The sequence below is a fragment of the Brassica napus genome, chromosome C4 (genome assembly GCF_020379485.1).
Source record: "Brassica napus cultivar Da-Ae chromosome C4, Da-Ae, whole genome shotgun sequence".
NCBI classification, from domain to species: domain Eukaryota; kingdom Viridiplantae; phylum Streptophyta; class Magnoliopsida; order Brassicales; family Brassicaceae; genus Brassica; species Brassica napus.
This window is the reverse complement of record NC_063447.1, coordinates 31,236,657-31,254,417: the sequence shown is the minus strand read 5'-3', so window position 1 is coordinate 31,254,417 and position 17,761 is coordinate 31,236,657. Positions and strand designations below refer to the sequence as shown.

Sequence of the window (17,761 nt, the reverse complement as noted above, 5' to 3'; positions counted from 1 at the left end):
ATCTACTTTTTTTGCCTTGAGAACAAAAAGATGAAGATGATTTTTTTTTCCGAAAATAGTACAACTAGTACAACTTGTAAATAAATAATTATACAATTCTAATATTATGAAAAATATACAATTCATGTATTTGATACATGCAAGCGGGAGAAAATTAGACTAACATGTCTTATTGGTTACATCATCCTTTTTTCTATCATTTTTATACGCTGAAAACAAAAAATAAAGATCACCAAATTATTGTAAAGTTGTACTAGTTATACAAGTTTTTCTTGTATAAGTTATATTGGCTATACTCAATATATTTATACTAGTTATACTTGTTTTAGTTGTACTAGTTGTACTAATTTGATTTGTACTAGTTGAACTAGTTGGAGTTGTACTAGTTGTATTAGTTATACTTTGAGTTCTTCTTTATTTTGAATCTCGTTCGTAAAAGATGAAATTTGATTCAAGATAAGATATAATTGATTAAATATGACTATGAGTTGATCGATTTAGATTAAAAAGAAGAAAATTGGTGGATGGTTGAATAAAATTTTTGATTTTGTTTTAAGGTGAAAGAACATCAATGGAGAAGAAAAGGGGAAGAAGAAGAAGATTAGGTTAAAATTGGGTCGGGTTTGGGTTTGGATCCGGGTCAGGTTTGGGTTTGGATCCGGATTAGAATCTAGGTAGGATTACAATGGCATAAATTAGTAAATATATTTAAATTATTAGGTCTCATGGTCTTTTCTCCCTATTTTTCATTTATTTTTAATTCATTTTTAAAGTAAAAAAACAAGAGGTCTATATCAGATTTTTTTTGACCCATTGTGGTCTATTCTAGCATTTGATCCGTTTGACACTACGTAGTAGTGTATACGTATGTAAAAATCAAAGTTGGTTTGAATGAAAAATGTTGGTCCAAAGTCATTTGATTTGGAAAGCTTATAAAGCTTGACAATTTGACTATGTTTAAAAACTAGTAAATGTCCCACGTAAAAAAATATGAGGTGAGAGTGCTCTTGTTGATATATGGAGAAGTAAGAAAATAATTCATGACCATATAAATATACTATGGTATATTGGTGGAAAAATATATTCGATTAAAATGTGTTTGCACATTAAACCTAGTTAACCAAATAAAGTTTGGAATAAACTGGTTTTGGAATTAAAAATTAATTTGATAAACAGCCAACTAGTCTAATACCCTAAGTATGTTTTGGGTCAAATTCAAATTAATTTTACGATTCAAAAATATCTTTGCCATGATGATAAAAACGTTGCCATTGACTTTGTCTTAATGGTTGATCAAAATTTATTATTTTGAATCAATGCTTGTGTACGTTTTATCATTAGCGTTCTTTGGAACAAGCATATAAAGCACTTCTCCGTATTGCATTGTAAGGGTGTACATTCAGATGAACAATCAAAAGAAAAAATCCTTCCATATTGAATAGTTATGTTTATTTTTTATTTTTTGAGTCTGAGAGTACATCACAAAATTAGGTTCGATAGATTCTGTTTTTCGGTGATGGTAAACAGAAACAATGCTGCAGTTGTATCTTGAGAATCTGAACGCTACGAAACCATCACACTACGGAGCGTTTAAAGATTTAAGGAAATAGATTAACCATCTCGACTCTGCAATTCTTCTTTATTTTTATATTTCGGTATTGTAATTTTAATTTAAGGTTCCTATAGATCAAACATCCCTTAACCATCCTAGTTAGCTTACATTGCACGTATGCACCGGATCGAAACAATGGAACCAACCTGTGAGCCTCAGATCTTGTCACATGCATTGAGTATATACCAGTCATGTCAACAAATCTAGTTAATTCCCTCACCATGCCTTCTTCTAGTTCCCTTCTCAAATCATTTGGCATGTTCACCTTTCTTGGCTTGCCAGTGTATAATCTGGCCTCGCAAAACCCAGTCAACTCTGAAAGACAGACCCAAACAGTGTATTTCGCCATACACCAATTTACCTAACAAGTTAGCCCGGAGATCGTACTCGAGGAAGAAAGTATCTTGTGCTAGACAATGACTCCCTCCTCTAGCAATACTATCTATATAACGATCAGTGTTTGCTAGAACATAGCTGAGTTCAGAGTTATCTATCATCTTGGATTTTAAGTTAGTGTACCTTACTTCACGCATACCTTCATACGCAGCCTTTGCAAGATGATATCCTATAGCACCCTCCCTGAGAAAGTTTGCAACAGTATCAAAAGCTAGATCATATAAATCTAATTGGGTCAAAAGCTAGATCATATAAAAGTCACAGGTTAAAAATATAAATCTAATACTAATTTTTCCCAAAATCAACTTGGGCTTTAGACCCAGTTTTGAAAGACCGTAATTTACTCAGTGCTTTGATAAACGTATTTATTTAGCATTCACTGATAACATTGTAATAAATGGCAAAATAGTCGAACACACATCGTGATTCACATGCATATGTGAATTGATATATGAATAACATTATGTTCCTAAGTTCTCCACAAAGGCAACATGGCACACCATCCGTGAGATAGCTCCTATAGTCCAGTGGCATTCTATGGTCTGGTTCAAGGAAGAGATCCCAAAATGCTTTTTCATTACATGGATGGCAATGCTATCGAGATTACCAACAAAGGACAGGCTAGCTTCTTGGGGTCTTGCTGTCCTTTTGCAGTGTGTTCTATGCTCTACAGGACATGAGTCTCATCCTCACTTATTCCTCCAATGTTCCTTTGTGTCTGCGGTCTGGGCTCATTTATGTGGACTCTCCATTCCCACTCCTCCATCATCACTTCAAGCGGTTGCGGGTATTGTTTCAAGTTATCAGGTCGTCTCGTCTTCGGGTTACCAGCTGTGATCAAGCTCTTGCTGCAATGTATCAGATACTGCGTGTGGCGAGAGAGGAACATGCACACCTTCCAACAAGCGTCAACAACTGAGACTGGAGTCATTGCGCGTGTTGATTGCATAAGGCGTGATCGACTTATCTCCATTCCTCCATCATCCGCTTCTTCGCCTTCTCCCCTGCTAGTCTACTTCCGCCTACCGCCTCCTGTTCCTTAGGGTTTTGATCTGTTTGTAACTGCATGCTCTATCTTATTTCGTTCTCATTGTAATAAGTGGATTTTCACAAATGTTGTCAAAGAAAAGCTTTGGTATGAATTTAACATTTACACCAAAAATATATAACATTTACACCAAAAAATAAAACAATTGTCGTCATTTCCCTTAGACCCCTAGCTAGTCCTCAATCACAACTAATTATTTTGAATGTGTAACAGTGTAAGCATATTTAAAACATTAATTATGAACAATACATGTCGGACCCAATTTCGGTCAGTAATCTAAATGGGCTGAGAAAGAAGTGGACCGCATGGTCCGAGGCCCATTTCGTGTGAACGAGTTCGAGACAAAGAGGGATCAAAATCCGGAGGTCGAGGAAGCAGTTGAGAAGATCACGGAGCTGAGCGACTATAAAAAAGGGGTCTAAGACAAGAGGGAGAGACACGTGAAAAAACCTAGAAAGTGAACTACCAACCTACATCGACCTCAAACTCATCACATCGCAGACCCATTCTCTTCTTATTTGATTTCAGTTGTAGTTCTCGATCTCAATTCTCTATTGTATTCAATTCTGTTTTATCAATAAAAGTCCATTTTCGCCAACCGGAATCTGATTAAAACGTTGTGTTCTAAGGATATCGTTGCCCACATTTATTTTTTCCCCTAGTTTTACATCTCAAACACTACAAAATACTTAGTGTAGATTTTAGGATCTACAATACATAATCTGTCAAGTGAGAAGTGGTTTGTTTTTTTAATCATCATAAGTAGAAAGACAATGATACATTTTTAATAGATTGAGAAAAAGTGGTGATACAGTGGAATGATCATTGGATTGCTGGACTACCTTTCTTTGTTATTAATTCACAATGTAATTTCAGGACATAGGAAAAATGTAACCATTTGAGTCACAAATATTTGTTGTAGTTTATTTTGGTAGCAGCTGTAATAAGAATCATATCATTACCAAAAGAATTGCAAGTCTAGCAAAAGGGAAGTAATTATATTTTGTTGGAAATAATATATATTTTATTCTCTAAAAAGAAGGGTATCTTAACCTACCAAATTTTGCATCTGATAGACTTGCAAACTAAATTTAAGTTCAATGTATAGTAAATATTATATACCTCAAGGTGTGATATGAGTTTCCTACTATATAGAAAACAAAAAAAATACAATTAACTTCCTTTATACAATATTAATATACTGAATTTATGATTTTAGTCACAAAATAGAAAATGTAAATAAAATCTTTTAATAAATCTCTATGATAAAAAATAGGGAATGAAATAAAAGGAAATGTATCCAAGATTTGTTACCATGTTTATAGTAAAATCAAATCTACACTTTTCTTACATGTTAGAGGTAATTTGAAAAAACTACAAAATTCTGCCAACTACAAAGAAGCCTGTAGGGTGATGAATTAACAAATTTGAAACAGTTTTTATAGCTAAATCTTTTATTCAAAATTATTAGACATCATTTGTTAGGAGAACACAAACAAAATAAACAATTAAAGAAACAAAAAGCATTGATATGATTTCGGACTAAAATTATAATTTTGTAAGATGTATATGTGATATAAAAACGTATAAAAGCCTTTCTAATTGTATATTATAGAAAAACAATGAAATGATAGTTTTGATAATTTATTTATGATTGTTTATCAATAATCAAAATGACATAGAATTTATGTGGATATATATTGAAGAACTAAAGTAAAGCTAAGAGTTTATAAAGAAAATGAATTAACAACAACATTGTTGTATAATAAATAATTATTTAAAGACATTTAAATTTCAAAACTTATACTTTTAGATATCTTTATAACCTCATTTATCTATATATGAGCATATTATTATATGTGTAACTATTTTATTAATACATTCATATGATTATTACCTAAAAACTAAACCTTCAAGAATATATTAGAAAAATGGATTGATAGCATTCTATTAATAGGAACTACTACTTAAAATAGTGAAAAATTAATAAAACTCAATACTTCTATATAAATATTTTTCATCGATATCTATTTAACGCTCCACGACAAATATTATAATACAAATAGACCTATTAGTGTGAACCACGTGGATCATAAACCTATTAGCGTGAGCCACATGAATGTCTGGATATGTCTAAGTTATCTAACATAAAATTAAGAGATGCCAAAGAAATATGTATTAGATTTTACCATAAATTCTTATATGTGGGTCTTTTAGACATCCATGCTTACTCAGTCACTATATATATTTCCTTCTCTCATACAATCAACCCAACAAAAAAGAAACAAATACCTTACCACCCAAACTGAAAGAACTTGAGCAATCATGGAACCAACCAATGATGCTCATGTGACTGTGGAGACTAACGCTAGAGCTACCACCGGTGCTAAGATGTATCCGTCACCTGAAGTGCTAGCCGTTGAGATTATTACTGCGAATCCAACCCATGACGGGAGATACATACAATACAACATACGTGAGAAAATGTTTGAACTTACAGCAAAGTATAAGCCACCAATCATGCCTATTGGCAGCGGTGCTTATGGCCTCGTTTGGTAATTTCCTTTTAACATTTCTATATTATTTGTTTCCATCCTTTAAAGGTTGTATGATGTTTGTGTTCTGGTTGCTCTTCTGAATATTACTGACACATTAATATTTTTTTTTTACTAATTTTTAACAGTTCAGCTATGATCTCGGAGACGATGAAAAGGTGGCAATAAAGAAGATTGCTCATGCATTTGAAAACAAATTAGCGGCTAAGAGAACTTAAAGGGATAATGATAATAATGTACAATTCCCATATCTTAGAGATTTAGGCTAATCTAAAGTTTCCTATTCCTAGCTAGGTTATGCCATTCCTATTTGTATATATACCCATCGTGGTTGAGCAATACAGACACGCTTTACATTATATTTTATGGTATCAGAGCCTAAGATCTCTAAGACCTAATTTTTCTACTATCTTTCACCGTCAACCATCAAAACGATGGCTACGGATCATTCTACTTCTACTTCTACTAATATCCCTAACCCTACTCCTACTTCTACGCTCACGGACCTGTCACCCTACTACCTTCATCCATCTGATAACCCTGGAGCGTTGATTACTTCGGTTCTACTTACTCATGAGAACTACACAGAATGGTCGACTGAACTTCAGAATTCCTTACAGGCAAAGCGAAAAACGGGGTTCATAGATGGAATAATTGTCAAACCAGAAACAGAACCAGACCTGTCTCGATGGCTAGCTGCAAACTCCATGATTGTCGGATGGATCCGTACATCAATTGACCCGAAGGTACGATCAACGGTTACACATGTTCCTGAGGCATACAAGCTTTGGGAAACGTTACGCTTCAGATTCTCTGTCAAGAATGGTACTCGCTTGCATCAGCTACAAGATGAGATTACGAATTGCAAGCAAGATGGGAAATCGGTTCTTGATTACTACGGTCGTCTCACAAAGTTGTGGGAAGAACTACAGAACATGAAGACATCTCGTCCATGCACCTGTGATGCTGCTGCAGACATAGAGAAAGAAAGAGAAGATGCAAGGGTGCACAAGTTTCTCTTTGGCCTAGATGACTCGAGATTTTCCTCGATACGATCTCGTATCACAGATGAGGAACCGCTACCAGACCTCAATATTGTCTACTCTCGGGTTATCCGTGAAGAGCAAAACATGGCGTCTACACGGGCCAAAGAACAACGCACCGACGCACTAGGTTTCTCGGTCAAAACGGAACCTCCAAAAGAATCTACTACAGTTGAGATTGTTCCACCTCGCTCTCGAGATCCAGCACGTACGTGCACACATTGTGGCCAAAGAGGGCATGACATCACCGAATGTTTTCTTGTTCACGGATATCCAGAGTGGTTTTATGAACAGTGGTTTTATGAACAGCAGCGACAAAATGGCTCTTCATCAGGCTATAGAGGAGGTCGTGGAGGACGCTCCAACAACAACCGAGGACGTGGTCGGGGACGAGCCAATGCTGCACAAAGCTCACAACCTATCAACTCCGATCAAATAGCCTCACTAATTTCACTGCTACAAAGTCAACAAAGCAATCTATCTTCGGAAAGATTGTCTGGTAAAACTTCTCTTACTGATGTTATTATTGATACAGGAGCATCACACCATATGACGGGTGATCTCACTTTACTCCATGATGTCATCGCCATCCCATTGTCCTCCGTAATGTTTCCTAATGGACGTGACTCCCATGCAACGAAACAAGGGACTTTACGTCTCAGCAAGGACTATTCATTACATGACGTTCTATTTGTTCCAGATTTTGATTGCACGCTCATATCAGTCTCAAAATTGTTGAAACAAACTGGATGTATTGCGATTTTTACTGATACATTGTGTGTTTTACAGGACCGTTTTTCGAGGACTCTGATTGGAGCAGGTGAAGAACGTGAGGGGGTGTACTACTTTACGGGTGTAAAAGCCGCGAGAGTTCATGGAGCATCAAAATCGATAACTTCTACTTCTACTCTATGGCATCGAAGACTTGGACATCCTTCCTACAAGACTTTATCTACATTACCGGTGTTTAAGAATTTTAAGATAGATTTTTCTGATTCTAGTCAATGCGATATATGTTTTCGTGCAAAGCAGACTCGCAAGGTGTTTCCAGACAGTATTAATAAAGCTACAATTCCTTTTGCTTTAATTCATTGTGATGTTTGGGGTCCTTATCGCACACCGTCGTCGTGTGGAGCAGTTTATTTTCTTATAATCGTTGATGACTACTCAAGAGCAGTCTGGACTTATTTGATGCTTGAGAAATCTGAAGTCTCCTCTTTACTGTGAAATTTTTGCGCAATGGCAGACAGACAATTTGGAAAGAAAGTGCAAACAATACGTACAGACAATGGTACTGAATTCATGACATTGGCGACATATTTCCGTGAGCATGGTATTGCTCATCAGACTTCATGCACGTACACACCTCAACAAAACGGCAGAGTCGAACGTAAACATCGCCATATACTGAATGTTGCTCGCGCCTGTCTATTTCAGTCTCGGTTGCCGGTGGAATTCTGGGGAGAAAGCATACTAGCGGCAGCACATATGATTAACCGCACTCCTACACAAATCCTTGATGGGAAATCCCCATATGAGGTACTTCATGGGTCTCCTCCTCTATACGACCAGTTAAGAGTTTTTGGATGCCTTTGCTATGCACACACACGACCGAGAGATAGAGATAAATTCAGCACCCGCAGTCGCAAGTGTTTGTTTGTCGGTTACCCCTTTGGCAAGAAAGCTTGGAGACTGTACGATCTTGAGTCTAATGAGTTTATCACAAGTCGGGATGTTGTGTTTCTTGAAGATCAGTTTCCGGGGATTGAGAACTCAGTCTCTGTATCACCATCGATTGTACTGACCAATCTTCCCGTTGATGACTGGCTAATAACTCCAGAACAGAAAACGACACTACCGATAGTCCCCAATGATGTCACCGAGACTGATTCATCACCTATACCAAGTCCAGACACTACTACGACGGCAACAACTGATAATACCGCACCTAGTTCTTCTTCTACGCTACCTACTACGCCTCCAGTGACACCTCCATCGTCACCATCTCCTACAACTGCTCAATCTGAGACAGTATCTTCTCCGGGACTTCTAGAAGTTCTTGGTAGAGGCCATAGAACCAAGAAACCATCAGTTCTTCTCAAAAATTATTTGACTAATACTGCGACTACTACACACCCCCCTCACACTTCTCACACTTCAACTGCACATGTTCAGAGTTCTCCGACTACGGTCTCAGGTAAGACACTGTATCCCATCTCTGATTACTCATCTACGACTGCTTTTAGTGTCAAACATCAGGAATTCTTGGCGGCAATAACAACAGACTATGTTCCTAAAACGTATCAAGAAGCAGTAAAAGACCCGAGGTTTAACGGAGCAATGAAAGCAGAGGTCACGGCGCTGGAGGACAATCATACATGGGATGTGACATCTCTTCCACCTGGAAAACGGGCTATCACTTGCCAATGGATTTACTCGATGAAATATAAAGCTGACGGCACAGTCGAAAGACCTAAAGCTCGTCTTGTAGCTTGCGGCAATCGCCAAAAAGAAGGGCTCGATTACAAAGAAACTTTCGCCCCGGTGGCAAAAATGAATACGGTCCGTTTTCTTCTTAAAGTTTCAGCAGCGCAGAGATGGGAAGTTCATCAAATGGACGTCCATAACGCGTTTCTACATGGGGATCTTGAGGAAGAAATTAACATGAAACTACCTCCTGGTTTTAACACAGCGGATCCTACAAAGGTGTGTAGACTTCGAAAATCACTGTATGGCCTAAAGCAATCTCCTCGCTGCTGGTTTGCTAAGCTGAGCAAGGCTCTTCTCTCCTTCGGTTTTAAGCAGAGCTATGAAGACTACTCTTTGTTTTCGTTTGTGCAAGATAACATATGCCTTCACATCTTGGTGTATGTTGATGACTTTATCATCGCAGGGAATGATATCTCTACTATCCAACGATTCAAGAACTATCTACATAAGGGTTTCAAGATGAAAGACTTGGGAAAACTAAACTATTTTCTTGGTTTTGAGATTGCAAGAGGACCTGAAGGTATCTTTGTGTCTCAGAGAAAATATGCACTTGATATAATTGCTGAGTGTGGTCTACTTGGAGCTAAACCATCTCCGGTCCCTACAGAACTCAACCATAAGCTGGCCCTTGTCAAGGGAAGGCCACTCCTAGATCCAAGCAAATATCGTCGGCTTATAGGCAGACTTATCTATCTGACCTTTACTCGTCCGGAGCTCAGCTATATCGTCCATATCCTTTCGCAATTCATGCAAAAACCACAGGAGGATCATTGGATAGCAGGATTGCGAGTGGTACGGTATCTGAAAGGGTGTCCTGATCAGGGCATTATGCTTACGTCCAATAGCAACTTGAGCTTGACGGCATATTCTGATTCTGATTGGTCTGCATGTCCAATCACTCGTCGATCTCTGAGTGCGTATGTTGTTCTGCTTTGTGACTCTATTGTCTCGTGGAAAACCAAGAAGCAACACACAGTTTCAAGATCATCCGCTGAAGCTGAATATAGGTCTATGGCAGACACGACCTGTGAATTGAAATGGCTCAAGCGACTCCTACTACAGCTCGGTTTTACTCACCATCATCCTATGCGCCTGTTTTGTGACAGTCAGGCAGCACTACATATAGCAAAGAATCCCGTATTCCATGAACGTACGAAGCACGTTGAGAATGACTGTCACACGGTTCGTGATGCAGTTCAAGCTAAGCTGCTCACCACCGAGCACATTACTACAAAGAATCAACCTGCAGACCTACTTACTAAAGCTTTACCGGCTCCAGCATTTCAGTTCTTGTTATCCAAGTTGGGAATTCGTGATATGTCATTACCAACTTGAGGGGGGGGGTAAAGGGATAATGATAATAATGTACAATTCCCATATCTTAGGGATTTAGGCTAATCTAAAGTTTCCTATTCCTAGCTAGGTTATGCCATTCTTATTTGTATATATATCCATCGTGGTTGATCAATACAGACACGCTTTACATTATATTTCAGAACTTTACGTGAAATCAAGCTTCTTCGTCACTTCGAGCATGAAAATGTCCGTATATGATTGCATCACTATTGTTTTTCTGAATATCAATGAACCGATTATTGTGATTGCTTCTGACACCTTTTTAGCTTCTCGAATCTATTTCAATAATTAGGAAGAGTTTCGACCAGACCTCGGGAAAATCAGAGTCTGGTCCAAACCATTGCTAATATTTTATGACATACGGAGTAACATATCTCTCTCATCCGGAATATCGACACGATTCTGTTCTTACTTGTTAATCTTTTTAAAAATTAATCATTAGTCCCTAATATTTAAGTAAACTAGGGCCGATCCGCGTGATTAGGGCTATTTGCTTGCTTTGATTACTGTTGAAATGAACTATCTGTGTAAATTAAATTGGTTGGTAAGTTGTTAGTACAAAACTATACGTCATGTCTTGGGATTTTCATTGAGGTTGTGACAGTGGCGGAGACAAGAAATATTTTTATTGGGGGCATAAATATTAAGTAGACTTAAATATAATAGTTTTTTTCTAAATTTTCAAATGGGTTTAATGGTTAAACAAAGATATGGGGTCAAAAAAAATTTCTGAATGGGGGCATACAGATTAAAATTCAATAACATACACTAATTTTCAAAGTTTTGTTGGGTTCAGTGGCCCCCATCTTGATGCATGTGGCTCCGCCACTGGGTTGTGATGTTCATTGCGTTTAGCAATTGCTGTGTTTAGTTGAATGTGTTTGTTGTTTTTGATTAAGTTATTTAAAGTAGTTTTCTTTTTTCATGGTTATATACATGCATGTTTCTTTTTTCATATACATGTATGTTTTCTTTTTCTTTACTTGGCGGATTATTGGAAATTATAAATAGACTCTACCATTAAAAATATTTTCATGTATATATATTTTATAAAAAATATTATCCAAAGTTTATTCTACCTTGATTAGGACAATAAGTTGAATATATCTTAGACCACAAATCATAAATATTTTCAGTCTTATACATTTTTTTTCTTCAAGTCATTGTTACTTTTATTTCATTTTATACATTTCTCTTAATATTTATATATGCATCCATAATATTTTTAAAAATAATATTTTCATTTAACTAATGTATCTATTGTAATTTTAAATATATTATAGTTTTTGTGCACTTGATAAAAATATATTTGGCGTTGGTGGTATTTGTAGTGGTTGAGAACATGAATGGATATTTACTTCCATAAAGTTTTTGAAAAATAATCTTAAGGATAAATCTCTTTTCTCAAATTCCATTTATTTTGTTTGGACTTCAATTAGTATTTGAAAGGAAAGAGATATGAGTGGTATTGCAAATAAAAGGGTTCAAGATTACTAAGATTGGCACGTGGAAAGATAAGTAAAAAAGAAACATGATTTTTTTTTTGATGTTTTGAATGCGAGCAACACTCTTAAATCCAAGTACAGAGAGACTTTTGAGAATCGCTTAAATTTTAAAGCTTTGTAAAAAATTTCAACCATATGTACATCAGCAAACCCAAAAGCAGACAAAATAAGAACATTCATTATTGATGAGAAAAATGGAGAGAACCTGAGATGTGTTAATCTGATTACTATTGTTGCAAAGTAGATTCTTGATTGCCAAAGATGAGATAATGTTCGGGTCTGATGAGCCAAAAGGCCCAAAACAATAAACAAATCAGATATTGTCTATTTTTTCTATTTGTGCGTCTTTCAAGTTAATGATTCCTAAAATCATCATTCTCTTGATCATCTATGTTTCTAAACGCTAGCTTTACCGAATGCTGCAGAGCAAGGTCATGATGCAGATTCAATCGATTGTCATTAAGCTTCTTAAACCGCTTATTCAAATCATTAAACTTATCCTCACACTGCTGAGGCGAGACATGATAACCTCTCTCAAACAGAACTTCAAAAACAAATTTCCATTTGCTCTTTCTCTGTAAAGCCGCAAACTTTCTTCTACTACCACCATCCATACTCAAATCATCACCTATATAAGGCACGTCGGTTATCAGAAACTTCAACATCTTATCAGTCAACTTCATCACTGCCATGGAGACTTTTTAGCTGATGGATTCGTTGTGACCATCACCACCTTCCTCACTAAAACTTGGTTCATGATCATAACTCACTGAGTTATTCTCTCTTTCTCCTTTATGTTGCTCAGTCAATGGCATGTTGTGATTACATGTTTGAGCTGTAACCACGGTAAAGGAAAGACTTTCAAGCGGTCTGGAATTGGGGTTGTGATGATGAACTCTCATGGAACCTTGTAGATCGAAACTTCCGTACGACAAAGCTCCACCACAGACCATACCTTCTTGAGGAGAATTCTCATCCCTTTCTCCCTCAAATCACTTCCTATGTGAGAAAAACATTAAATATAAACAGTTCAAGAACCAAATCCAAAAAAGTATAGACCTTTGTCACCAAAATGTGAAACCTCAAGTGATTGTACAAAACTATCAGCAGTGCTTCTTAACCTTTCGGGATTCCCAGAAACGCGAAAGCCTTGCCTCAACACGCTACCTGCACTGTCCAGCCTTCAATTCAGATAGATGAATCTGCGAAAGAAGCCATTATCAAAGAGTATGAGAGATATTTAACAGAGGAAATTTTCTGAAAAAGCAGGGTTTGGACCTCGAGGGCGATTTGGCTGGCTTGAAGAAAAACGGTCCCCACAGATCCCAATCCCTAAACGCCTTCCCAAGATTCTAAGTTAAATGAAGCTGTACGTTTTGATGAAAAGGACACGTGTCGTCTCCTCAGGCAACGACTTTCTGACCTAGATCCTGTGACAGTACAGGAGGAGGCAAACATATTTTTATATATATAGATACCATTTTTCTATAGATTATTGGAATCAGAGACCTAATATTGCCTCCTCGGAGAGATGCTTTTGAAGATGTATACATTGTAAATGAGTTGATGGAGTATGACCTTCATAAAGTCATAACATCCAATCAAGAACTAGAACCACTTCATTACAAGGTTTGAGTTTGATTTTTTTCTTAAAACTTCTATCATTTCTAAAGTAATCATTTTTTCTTGTTATTTTGTAACGCAGTTTTTCTTGTACCAAATCCTGCGTGGATTAAAGTACATTCACGCAGCCAATGTGATACATAGAGATTTAAAACCGGCCAACCTCCTCGTGAACGCGAACTGTGAACTGAAGATATGTGATTTCGGACTTGCTCGTGGTGCTTCAGAGAATAATGCAATGACTGAGTATGTTGTCACAAGGTGGTACCGTGCTCCTGAGCTTCTCTTGAACTCATCCGTGTACACCTCAGCTATAGATGTCTGGTCTGTTGGCTGCATCTTCTTGGAGTTGCTGACTCGCAAACTGGTCTTCCGCGGTAATGATCATGCTCATCAGCTTCGTTTGGTCTTGGAGGTAATAAAAAGTTACATTAAATCTTTTTTAGTGATCCTTTTTACTAATCTTTTTAACTTAAAATTTACACTTTGATTTGCAGCTCCTAGGCTCTCCATCAGAAGAAGAACTGGATCATTGAGTGAAAATGCTAAGCTATACTTAAGACAGCTACCTTATCATGATCGCCAATCATTCTTTGTGGTATTCCCAAACGTGCCTTACCCTGCTCTTGACTTGATAATGAAGATGCTAAAATTTGACCCTAGACAAAGAATCTCAGGTTAGTAGATACGTTTATGTCTCTTCTTTAGCTACATTGAAGTTTTGATTTAGACTCCTTATCACCATTTTCTTTGCCATATTTGCAGTTGAAGACGCGCTTGATCATCCATATCCCCGAGAGATGCACGGCTTCACTGATGAACCAGTGTGCATGACGCCCTTCAACTTTGATTTAGAGGAACAGCCATTCACAGAGGAGGAGATTAAGGATTTAATCTACCGTGAAGCCTTAGCTTTCAGCCCTTAACCAACAGCAGTTGAAAACGAACATTGACTTTGCCTTGGAAGCAATTCATGAAAAAATCCATCTTCAGTTTTCTCAACTCATAAAATATTTCTATGTATTAAGATATTGTGCTAGATATCCTAAATAAACCATATTTTAAGATTATATAATATTTACCTAAATAAACTAGAGAGAGAAAACAAACAGTAACCAACTGATAATGCAGGATACTGTGTTAAAGAAAGATGAGCTTGACCATCTATAGATTATGCAAAAACAAGATGTTAGAGCTACTTCAAATCCTCAACAAAGATATAGATGTAAGAGGGAAGAAAGAAACATTATTTCAATCTGAATACAAAAAGAGTGTGTAAGATGAAATTGACAACAACCATAGCAAGCTTATGAACACTAAGTCTCAATCTAACTTAAAACATGATTATGATCATGAGAGATATGAATTATGATCAAAGGTTGGTGTCTCTGTTTAACTTAAAACATGATTATGATCAAAGGTTGGTGTCTCTGTTTTAAATGATTTGGGGAACAGAATCTCACCTTGATAAATCAGTTTATCACTACTACAAACTCACTGACAGAAACATTGTGACCTGGGAGCTTATACATAACCCATACATGAACCATTTTACTACCATCCGGTGACCACACACATTTCCACAAGGACACATAACCCATAACCCATACACAGAGCTTACAGTCCATAGCATTAGTGAGAAGATAAGACCCGTCTGGACTTAAGGCTCCTACCAGTTATCAGCTGCATCTGAGAAACTCACGGCTGTGATTTGGTATTTGTCAGGGAATGCTTGTATGACTCCTCTCTGACGCATGTCCCAAAGCTTTGCAGTTCCATCATCAGACCCACTTACTATAAGAGGTAACCCTCTACGTACGTGAAGTACAGGAAGAATTCACAAATGAGGAATGTTCAGCCATTTTCTTAACTTGTGTCCCTGTCCCCAAGCTTTAAAGGTTTTCATCAGGACTGGCTGAAACAACCTGTGAGCCATCACTAATCCAGTGAAGATCGAATATAGCGTTCTTGTGTCCTTTCAACACCACAGTCTTTGCAGTCTCCATGAACTCTCTCGAAGCGATCACGGTTCCAGCACTTTGTGTTGAGATGAAGACTGAGAAGTGAAGACATGAAGTTTTGGGGTTCAATGAAGTGTTTGTTGAGATGAGAGGTGCTTGTTGAGAGAAGTGCAGTGAAATTTATGAAGTGTAGTAAAGTGCAGCTAGGTGCAACGAAGTGCAGGAAGAGAGATACATGTCTGGACAGACTGGCACATGCTGGAAAGATGCCAAAGCATGTGTATCTTCTCATTGGCTGAATTCAAATATTGCCTTTGACCTCACATGCTTCTGTTTTTAGATACATTGAACCTAGACAAGCTTGCATCTCTATTTTATCTTGTAAACTCTCAGATTGTATGAATCAATGGAGTTTTGAGTCTATCTCTCTATTCTCTCTCTAAAATCTCTTTATTCTCCTAATCTCTCTAATCTTACTCTGGTTATCTTTGATTACTACTAAACACACTCTAAAACACAAATTACTTTGATGTCCACTTAGCAACATAATAAGCGCTTCTAAGTTCAAAGTCTGGTCCTAAGAGAAGCATTGTAGGGGAAACTGGACCATTCCATTGGCTAATTCTCTCTTCTGACAATATCCATCTACATTTCACAAGCAAGCAATTCACAAACTGAATCAGTCTATGTAAAGGGTTAAACCCATTACTTGTAAATTTGTAATAACACTATGAAAGAAAAATAACATACAAGAAGCAACAAAAGTATACAGAAATCACATTAAAGTGATTCACTGAAAGTCCTAAAACAGAGAGATTGATTAGTTACCAATACAACTGAAAAAACAAAATAATTAATTAATTATTGTTCACGTACCTTCGAAATGAGCAGGAGAGTAGCCACCGACGAGCTCTCCCGTTTGGGATCGTCCGGAACCCAAAAGAGAGAGATTGGTGAAGAAACTGGATTCACAGGTGATATTTTGAAATTAATGAAAAGACTCCTATATTAGAGATTATTGTCAAAATAAACCTCAAAACTATAATTTGTTTCGAACTACGGAAAAATAAGCATTTAATTCCCGAACTATTTGAAACCGGCAATTTAAATACCAAACTATTGCTCGCACGCTTTTATTCCCTAAGTATTTGTTGACTCGGCAAATTGATACCCAGAAAAGTCAACCATTAAGTCAACCATTAAGTCAATAACGTTTGTCGTTAGTGTTTTACCAATCTTCTTCTCCATTGTATCTTAGATACTCGAAATCTCCAAATTGAAACCCTAATCTGAGAGAAAAACCGATTCCGGCAAGTACAGAGGAGAATTCCGGTGACGAGATAAAGAACTTCAAGAAGAACAAAACTCTCTGTCGAGAAGAACAAGACTTTTTGTCGGGAAACGGCTCAATATTTCACCGACATAGAGTTTTGTTCTTCTCGAAGTTCTTCATCACGTCACTGGAAATCTTGTCTGTACTTGCCGGAATCGCTTTCTCTCTCAGATTAGGGTTCTAATTTGGGGATTCCGAGTATCTGAGGTACAATGGAGAAGAAGATTGGTAAAACACTAACGACAAACGTTATTGACTTAACGACTGACCTTTTCGGGTATCAATTTGCCGAGTCAACAAATAGTTGGGGAATAAAAACGTGCGAGCAATAGTTCGGTATTTAAATTGCCGATTTTAAATAGTTCAAGAATTAAATGTCTATTTTCCCTTCGAACTACCCCATCATAACAATCAATAACCATGGCCCAATGAAATTCATCTTTAGGTTATTATACTAGTAATTATAAATGAGCCGGACTTAATGTTAAATTTACTCTTTGTTAAGCAAATAAATATTTTAAAAATAAATAAAATAAACAATTTAATTGATTTGTGATGTTATTATAAATTTGTGATATCTACCCGTAAATGTAATGTCTTAAAATTCAATATAGAATGACCAAGTCATAACACTTGACAAATGTTTTAAAGTAAAACAACAGTTGAAACAATACGTAGACAAATAATGACCACAAAAATATAAGATAAAAATTACTCCAAATTTTTGGTATCTAAACAATTGATGTGAGTAGCATAATGAAGGCAACTCCTTACATATTAGATTGTATATAACATGGTTTTTAGGTCAGTAAAATACAACTGTGATAATAAAATATATA

General features: G+C 36.7%; 1 long non-coding RNA gene across 1 annotated transcript; it reads right to left on the bottom strand.

The window, feature by feature from the left end:
- Positions 1–11,230: 11,230 nt before the first annotated feature.
- LOC125585129 lies at positions 11,231–16,965 on the bottom strand. Its single transcript, XR_007322036.1, has 2 exons — positions 13,127–16,965; positions 11,231–13,004 (listed from the first exon to the last, which is right to left on the bottom strand). It is a non-coding gene; the product is annotated as an uncharacterized LOC125585129 (long non-coding RNA).
- Positions 16,966–17,761: the final 796 nt, after the last annotated feature.